Here is a 9,805-nt window from a genome sequence, read left to right on the forward strand (position 1 = left end):
TCACTTTTTAGAAAACCATTTATTTAAAAACTTTTTCTTACTTCCTCGGTTTGAGTCCAGATTTACCCGTAGGCGCGTCCGAATCCCTCAAACCAAGGCTCTGATACCAATTTGTAACACCGTAAATTTCAAGGCAAAATTTTCATTTAAATAATCAATTTAATATTAAAACACTTGTTTAAAATCTTATTCATAGTTGAATTACAAAACATAGTTCCATTTTCATTTGAATTGAAAACCAGGATCCTCCAAAATACAACTCTTTCTTCGGTGTGTACAATCGAACCGCTACCATCCCGCGTTACTGTAAGAACCTGAAACAACATAACATAAACAACGTAAGCACGAAGCTTAGTGAGTTCCCCAATATACACCTTACGCACATACGCCTTTCCAGGCCCTGACCTTCCGGTCCCTGCACAATGCCTTCCGGCCCATGAGACAATCGCCTTCCGGCCCATAAGATATTTGCCTTCCGGCCCATAAGATAATTGCCTTCCGGCCCATAAGATAATTGCCTTCCGGCCCATAAGATAATTGCCTTCCGGCCCATAAGATAATTGCCTTCCGGCCCATAAAATAATTTCCTTCCGGCCCATACACATATATAACACATAATACAATTACTCTAACACATAAAGCACATATATCATATATCAACCTGCCTTCCGGCCCGAAACATACTTTAACACATAAAGCTCATATATCACATATCATACCTGGCCTTTCTGTCACATAATACTTTGCCTTCCGGCCCATATAACATACATATCATGCATAGCTACTAACTTCCATTTACAGTATGAATACATAACGCATAACATGTTCGACCTTCCGGTCATACAATCAAACCCTTCCGGGTACAGTATAGTGAGAAGACTCACCTCGCGGACACTGGAAGATAGCAACTCCTGAAATCCCTTGCACTTGATCCTCCGAGCTACAAGCTCCCTGTAACATCATATATCTCTTATTAACACTTCTATCTTCCACATTAACTGACCCTAAGAAATCACACCGGTCATCTCTGGTCAATAGTCCATTGTCAGCTCGACTGGACTCGGCGAGTTCCCTGGCGACTCGGCGAGTCTAGTCGTCCTTCAATCCTCTAAGATTTCCCTTCTACTCGTCGAGTAACCTGATTGACCCGACGAGTTACTCCTGGAAGAATCGCGGGGCCACCCCGACTCCACTCGCCGAGTCTGAAGAACAACTCGGCGAGTCCCAGTGAATCTTCAAGCTACTCGCCGAGTCTGCTCATCCGACTCGGCGAGTCCACGCCATGCAGTCGATCGAACTGCTTCCTGAGATACATATTTTCCCGAATATACAAACATGGTTCCTTCTGGACCTCTAAGGGTCCTAATACAAGGTTATAAACGTTGAATAACAACACAACAATCCATCTAGACTCCAAATGGGTTCCATAACCCTAAATCTATATACACATCAATTACAGGAGAATATAGACCGAGTTATTACTTGAATGATGCACCTTCCATGTCCCCAAACTTCAGGACTCGAACTCGCTGCAGTTCCTTTAGCTAAAAACCCCTCTCCTCCTTGCACAACAATTCCTTCAAGGTCACCAATGGCCTTCAAGCTTGCTCTAGCCACCACAGCCGCCTGGGGTTCCTCCAAATCGATCAAAAGACGTGAAGTGACGACATAATAACCCTTATATACGACCCAATACGAAAAGGCTAGGGTTTCCGCTGAACAGCGTCGACTCGCCGAGTCCATACCTGGACTCGTCGAGTCCAGTCGCGAACCCGCGACCAAATCTGCGACCCTACTCGGCGAGTCAGGCTCCAACTCGCCGAGTCTCCCCTTTAAAACACCCCAAAATGCAATTTAACCATACTTGAGATTTTGGGCTGTTACAGTACCTTGGATTAAGTTTCCCACGCTTACCAAAGCGTACAGTGCCTTTCCGGGGCGAGACTTTTAACAGGACACGGTCTCCGACCTGGAATTCTAGTGGTTTCCAACGATTATCATCGTAAATCTTTTGACGATCACGTGAGGCTTTCAGTCGGTTACAAATTTGAATGATCTTTTCGGTGGTTTCGCGGATGATTTCAGGACCAGTGAGAGCACTGTCGGGAACTTGAATCCTAGCTAGCTATGTATCCCCCACCTCGACCCAGCACAGAGGGGATCTGCACTTACGACCGTATACGGCTTCGAACGGAGCAGCCCTAATGATGGTGTGGTAACTGTTGTTGTACGAGAATTCGATCAAGGATAGATGTGTATCCCACGACTTTCCAAAGTCAATGACACATGCCCTAAGCATGTCTTCCACTCTGTCCATCGGTTTGAGGATGATATGCCGTGCTCATATCTAGTTTGGTTCCAAGGGCTTTCTGAAGGGATTGCCAGAATCTGGAGGTAAACCTACTATCTCGATCAGAGATAATGGATACAGGTACACCATGTAGACGTACTACCTCCTGGATGTAGATCTGCGCGAGTCTTTCCATCTTGAATGATTCTTTGATCGGGATGAAGTGGGCGGATTTTGTCAAACGATTGACCATTACCCAAATGGTATCGTACCCACTAGAACACTTGGGTAGTTTGGTGATGAAGTCCATGGTAATCATCTCCTATTTCCACTCGGGAATCTCGGGTTGTTGGAGCAAACCTGAAGGCTTCTGATGTTCGACTTTGACTTTGGCGCAAGTCAGACACTTGCCCACAAATGTAGCTATCTCAACTTTCATGTTTGGCCACCAGTATTGTTTCTTGAGATCCAGGTACATCTTGTCCGAACCCAGGTGAACAGAGTATTTGGTTTTGTGTGCTTCCTCCATGACTATTTCCCTGAATCCTCCAGATTTGGGAATCCAGATTCGATTCATGAAACAGTGAACTCCGTCACCTTTAATCTCAAGTTTCTTTTCCATCCCTCTCAAGGTTTCATCTGACACGTTCTCGGGTTTAAGGGCTGTTAACTGGGCTTCTCGGATTTGTATGGGTAAGTTGGAATGGATGGTCATCATCTCGTTCCTCACTTTGTGGCCTGTACTATCCTTTCGGCTATGGGCATCTGCTACCACATTGGCCTTGCCGGGGTGGTAACAGATTTCACACTCATAATCACTGAGTAATTCTACCCATCACCGTTGCCTCATGTTTAAGTCTTTCTGATTAAAGATGTGCTGCAGACTCTTGTGATCAGTGAAGATTCTGCACTTGGTTCCGTAGAGATAATGTCTCCAAATCTTCAATGCGAAGATTACTGCTCCTAGTTCCAAGTCATGTGTGGTATATTTGACCTTGTGTGCTTTCAGCTGTCTAGAGGCATAGGCAATCACCTTTCCTCTTTGCATAAGCACACAGCCTAAACCTTGATTAGACGCATCCCAGAAGACAACCAAATCCTCTGTCCCTTCGGGCAGAGACAGAACAGGCGCGCTGCATAAGGCTTTCTTTAATGTTTGGAATGCGGTTTCATGTTTATCACTCCAACAAAAGGGTACACCTTTCTGTGTTAGAGTGGTTAAAGGTTTGGTGATTTTGGAAAAGTTCTGAATGAATCGTCGATAGTAGCCGGTGAGACCCAAGAATTGACGAATTTCTGTGGGTGTTTTCGGTGCCGACCAATTCTCTATCACTTTAATCTTGGAAGGATCTACATGAATACCCTCCTTGCTTACTACGTGACCGAGGAAAGTTACCTTCCGTATCCAGAATTCACATTTGGAAAATTTCGCGTATAGCTTTTCGGATCTAAGGGTCTCCAACACTAGCCTCAAGTGTTGCTTGTGGTCTTCTTCGCTTCGGGAGTAGACGAGAATGTCATCAATGAACACGATGATGAATTTGTCTAAGAAGGGACGGCACACCCGGTTCATCAGGTCCATGAACACAGCCGGTGCATTGGTTAGACCGAAGGGCATCACTACAAATTCGTAGTGTCCATACCGAGTCCTAAAAGCTATCTTGGAAACATCATTCTCCTAGACTCGTAACTGATGGTACCCTGACCGAAGGTCTATTTTTGAAAAGTAGCTGGCTCCCTGGAGTTGATCGAAGAGGTCATCTATTCGTGGAAGAGGATATTGGTTCTTAACGGTTAACTTGTTCAGTTCATGATAGTCAATACAGATCCGAAAGGATCCATCTTTCTTCTTAACAAACAGAACCGGAGCTCCCCAGGGTGAGGAACTTGGTCTAATGAATCCTTTACTGAGCAACTCATTGAGTTGACTGGATAAATCCTGCATTTCTGCCGGAGCTATGCGATACGGAGATTTTGCTACGGGAGTAGCTCCAGGTATTAGGTCAATACGGAACTCGACCTAACGTTCGGGAGGAATTCCTGCAAGGTCTTCGGGAAACACATCGGGAAAGTTACAGACTTCGGGGATGCTCGCGAGGTCTCTAACTTCTTGTTTCTCGTTGATCACATGAGCTAAGAATGCAATGCACTCCTTTCGAAGGAGCTTTCGAGCTTTGATGCAAGAAATGATATGAAGATTGGAACTGAGTTTATCGCCATAGATTACGAAAGCTTGATCCGAAGGAAGATTGAGACGGGTAGCTTTTTCGTAACAAAGAATGTCAGCATGATTGGGACTCAACCAATCCATGCCAATGATAACATCAAAGCTCTTAATGGAAACGGGCATGAGATCTATAGGAAATGAGTGATCATTTAGGGTAAGCGTACAACCTATGAATACATCATTAGCGCTTTCTTTCTCACCATTAGCCATCTCGACGGTAAACGTTTCGGTTAGGGGTCGAGGATTAGGTTTTAGATTATGTTTAAATGCATGACTAACAAAACTCCTTTCAGCACCTGAATCGAAAAGAATACTAGCATATGAGTTGTCGAGAAGGAACGTACCCGAAACAACAGTGGGATCAGCAACTGCTTCCTCCCGTCCCATGGTTAGAACCCTTCCAGTGTTATCGGCAGTTGACTTCTTGGGACAGTTCCTTTTAAAGTGTCCAACTTCTCCACAGTTGTAGCAGGCTTGACTAACACCTGCTCCCGATGATTGGTTGGCTGATTGGGTAGGAGTTCTGCAGTATCGAACTGTGTGCCCTTTCTTACCACAGTTGGTGCAAGACAATTCTCGACAGGGACCAGGATGATGATGGTATTTACACTTATCACACAGAGGGAGGTTACCAGCATATTTACTGGTAGGAGTTGAGGCTGTGGATCCCATAACAGAAATAGCAGTAACAGGGGTAGTAGTAGCAGCATGGACTGCTACCGTCTGTTGTTTCTTGGAAGATCCTTGAGAAGATTGACCCTTCTTTTTATTCCAGAATTTCCTCTTTTCACCACTCCTTTGAGTCGGCTCAGAAGTGGTAGTGATTTCCTTAACATCGTCGCTGTGATCAATCAGAATCTGAGCTAAAGTCTTGGCACTGTCACAGGTATCCAGTCGAGCAGCCAAAACATGACTCTTTGTTGGTTGAGATAACCCCCAAACGAACCTTTCGATCTTTTTGTTTTCAGGAGTGACTAGTCCCGGGCAGAGAAGGGCGAGATCATCAAATCGGGAAGTATATGCAGCAATGCCGGAACCTTTCATCTTCAGGTTCCAGAGCTCGTGCTCTAATTTCTGCATTTCACCACGAGGGTAGTACTCAGCAATGAGAAGTTCTTTCATGGCCTCCCAGCCCATGGCATTGGCTACGGGTAAGGTTAGAGATTTGACTCGGCCATTCCACCATGTCAAGGCTTTATCAACGAAGGCCATAAGACCCATTCCCCATGAGTTTACGGTCGTAAACTCATGGTGGGGTCAAATATGGGCAAAAATGACTTCAACACTTAGGGGATTAATTTCTAGACTTGGTTTAAGGACATGAAATGATTTTAAAACATCAAATAGACCCACTTATGGGAGTTTACGGCCTAGCATGGTTTCCTGGCCGTAAACTCCTATTTTCTCATGAAAATGGTGTTAAATGGTTCCAAAACAAATCACATGTGATTAATAGGATTATTCCAAGGCCTAACATGAGTTTGTATGGGATATTTGAGGGTTTTATGGAGTTTACGGCCCATGATACCCCTCTCATGGTCGTAAACTCTTCTATAGGGTGCTACAAGGTGTTTCAAGGTCTAAAACTTGCATAGAAGGGCTTCTAAAATTCATCTAAAGGCTTTAGGGGTGTTTAGTTTGCATTCTAACACCATGAATCATGGAGTTTACGGCCCAAGCACATGCCTTGGCCGTAAACTCACATAAGTCCCCCAAAAATCATGTTTCAAGTGTCCAAATGCTAAAACCAATGTTCTAATATTCATAACTAAGACATGTGAGTGGTTTGGAAGGGTTTAAGGGCATAAAAACCCTAGATATATGAGTTTACGGCCCAAGAATGATCCTTGGCCGTAAACTCCTTCAAACCTCATAAAATTCATGTTTTAATTGTTTAGAGTCCATATCTTGAAGTCCCTTGGCCATATCTAAAGTCCAAATGAGTTTAGGAAGGAGTTTAAGGGCTTAAAACCCTTCAAATTGGTGTTTACGGCCTAGGCATGCTCCTGGGCCGTAAACTCACATATGTTGTCCTATTTTATGATTAAGTGTCGAATTTGGAAGCCAAATATGCTATAGATTAAGGCTAGGAAGGTACCTTAAGGATTTGAGGCCTTAAAATTAAGTTTTGATCCCTTAAACTTGGATGAGGAGAGAGGTTGGTAGTGTTTAGTGGTAAATTGACCAAAGGCTTCAAATGGAGTCTTAAACACGTTTATATAGTGTTTAAGTTTTGGACACGGTGGAATTCTACCCGATACCTACGTTAGACGAGGCTTTTGGTCGTACCCGATTGAGTTACCGTAACCCGATACGGTAATTTTTAGAAATATTCCAATCACTAAAGTTGGGTGTTAAAATGATTTCTAAATGTATAATGACACCCATTAAGTCATTTTAAATGTGTACCAGATAATGACTTAATTAAATTTGTACTACAGAGGATCGGGATCAAGAAATACTCCCATAGTATTTCATGAATTGTTTACGACAATGATTCGATGTTTGGGATATTAGGATAAGTTTTAGGCATGCCACATACCACAGTCACTCCCAAGCACATGTTGGCCGTGTCTCGAATGAATATAGTTGTCCAGGCCATATTGACCCTAGACACGACTACATAACTACCCAGGTTTGACCATAGTACACAACACCCAATTACTTAGGTTCGGTTCTACTTGTGGTTACGGATGATGACGGTTCGGTATACTTGTATACTTTTTGAAAATACTTGTAGTTTGAAGATACTTTTAATTCAGAGCACTTAGGCCCTTTAGTGTTTATAGTTTTATACCATGTAATGTTTGGTATACCTCATTCACTATAAACAAGGGCTCTGATACCAATCTGTCACACCCCGAAAACCGAAGGCGGAAACATTTCCGGGGTTTGACTCCACGTTGAGTATCAAATCCAATGCACATAGTAAGTAAAGTAAAACAACCATTACATTACATAATAAAAGTTTTACAGTTGTCTCAAAAGTAAAGTTTGTACAGTTGTGATACATAGTATATATATAAACAAAATGAAACGGGTCTTCATGTACTCCGTCTTTTGATCAAAAAGAAATCTTCGGGTACCTATTCTAACGCTGACCTGAGAACACAAGCAGTTTGGAAATCAACATAAAGCTGGTGAGTTCATAAGCGGTTTTTGTTTTGTGAAAATGTTTCGAGTTTCCTTTCTGTTTCTGAAATGTTATGTACACCAAGAAAACCCCGTATTTTCTTAAAAGTTTGTTATTGTTTCACAAATGTAAAGTATAGTAAATTTGTACACTGAACACATGTCTACTCATGTGAAAATGTACAGTTGGTTATCTGACTTGTTAAACTGTTCTGTTTACTTATCATGCGTTACCAGGAAAGTCCCATACTTTCCTTATTGTATGTTACCAATTGTAAAAGATGTAATGTTATCCAGTTTGTTACTCTTTTTGATTTTGTAAGTGTTACCCAGGAAAGCCCCATGCTTTCCTGCTTGTTGGTTTCTAATGTGAATGATGTTCAAGATGTAAAAGATGTAACGTGATTAGGTTCCATGTTTTCCCCAGGAAAGTCCCGTACTTTCCTGAATGTTAGTTACAGTATGTGAAAGATGTAAAAGATGTAAAAGATGTAAAGGATGTATAAAGTGGTTCATTATTACTATAAGTAAATCTCTGTTATCCTAATTGCGAGTTCCATAACCATACAATAGACTAAAACCTGTGGCAATAAGTAGTCCACATGTGGCAATAAGTCGTCTACATACTTATGACTTTCGTCACCCTTGAACCATTTCGGTTCGACTGTAGCTAGCAGCCAGGTGTGGGGTAGTGAGCCCCGTATAGATCTATACACTCAAGTCACGCTCTCTAAATACCAGAGATTCTGGTTATGGGTGTAGTCCTCCACTGGCGTATCTCGGTGGAGTGTTCTCCGAGGACGTGTCTCCAATCATACAGGAATAATAAATTTACTAGTAATAATATAATAGTCCTCCACTCGTGTATGTGTGTGGAGTGTTACCGAGGACAAAACAGTGTACAGGTATTATGTTCAAATGTTTTAATGCCATGCTTTTAACTGATAAAATGTGGAAAGCCATTTGTGAAATATATGTAAAACATACTAGTTTAAAGACCTATTTCACAAATATATGTTACGTGATCTGTATGTTCAATCTGTTATCAGTTGTAGTAATCAGTTATAAAAGCATACGAAATATGAAACACGCATTTGAAAACATGTTTTGAGTACAAGAATTCCCTTGTACTTTGCTTGTGTTCCCCCCCTGAAAACAGTGAAAACAGTGAAAAAGGGTAGGGGTATGAACTCACCGGACTCGAAAACGTGTCGGTTTTGAATGCTAGATGTTGGTTCGGGGTTTGATTACTCACGATGTCCCTATGTAAAATGAAATAATGTCCATATATATACAATTAGGGATACATTCACAAATCATATGGAACATTACACTCCAATGAGGTTAGACACCTCAAAACGAGCGTTTGGAGTGACCCGGGTGGCATTTAGGGACATGAATGATGCGAGGGACTTAGGAAATGAGTTGGGACTTCAAAGGAACACTCCCTTTAGGGATTTTAAGGCCATAAGACCCATTCCCCATGAGTTTACGGCCGTAAACTCATGGTGGGGTCAAATATGGGCAAAAATGACTTCAACACTTAGGGGATTAATTTCTAGACTTGGTTTAAGGACTTGAAATGATTTTCAAACATCAAATAGACCCACGTATGGGAGTTTACGGCCTAGCATGGTTTCCTGGCCGTAAACTCCTATTTTCTCATGAAAATGGTGTTAAATGGTTCCAAAACAAATCACATGTGATTAATAGGATTATTCCAAGGCCTAACATGAGTTTGTATGGGATATTTGAGGGTTTTATGGAGTTTACGGCCCATGAGACCCCTCTCATGGCCGTAAACTCTTCTATAGGGTGCTACAAGGTGTTTCAAGGTCTAAAACTTGCATAGAAGGGCTTCTAAAATTCATCTAAAGGCTTTAGGGGTGTTTAGTTTGCATTCTAACACCATGAATCATGGAGTTTACGGCCCAAGCACATGCCTTGGCCGTAAACTCACATAAGTCCCCCAAAAGTCATGTTTCAAGTGTCCAAATGCTAAAACCAATGTTCTAATATTCATAACTAAGACATGTATGATCCTTGGCCGTAAACTCCTTCAAACCTCATAAAATTCATGTTTTAATTGTTTAGAGTCCATATCTTGAAGTCCCTTGGCCATATCTAAAGTCCAAATGAGTTTAGGAAGGAATTTA

The sequence above is a fragment of the Lactuca saligna genome, chromosome 2, assembly GCF_052625555.1.
Source record: "Lactuca saligna cultivar CGN05327 chromosome 2, ASM5262555v1, whole genome shotgun sequence".
NCBI classification, from domain to species: Eukaryota; Viridiplantae; Streptophyta; class Magnoliopsida; order Asterales; family Asteraceae; genus Lactuca; species Lactuca saligna.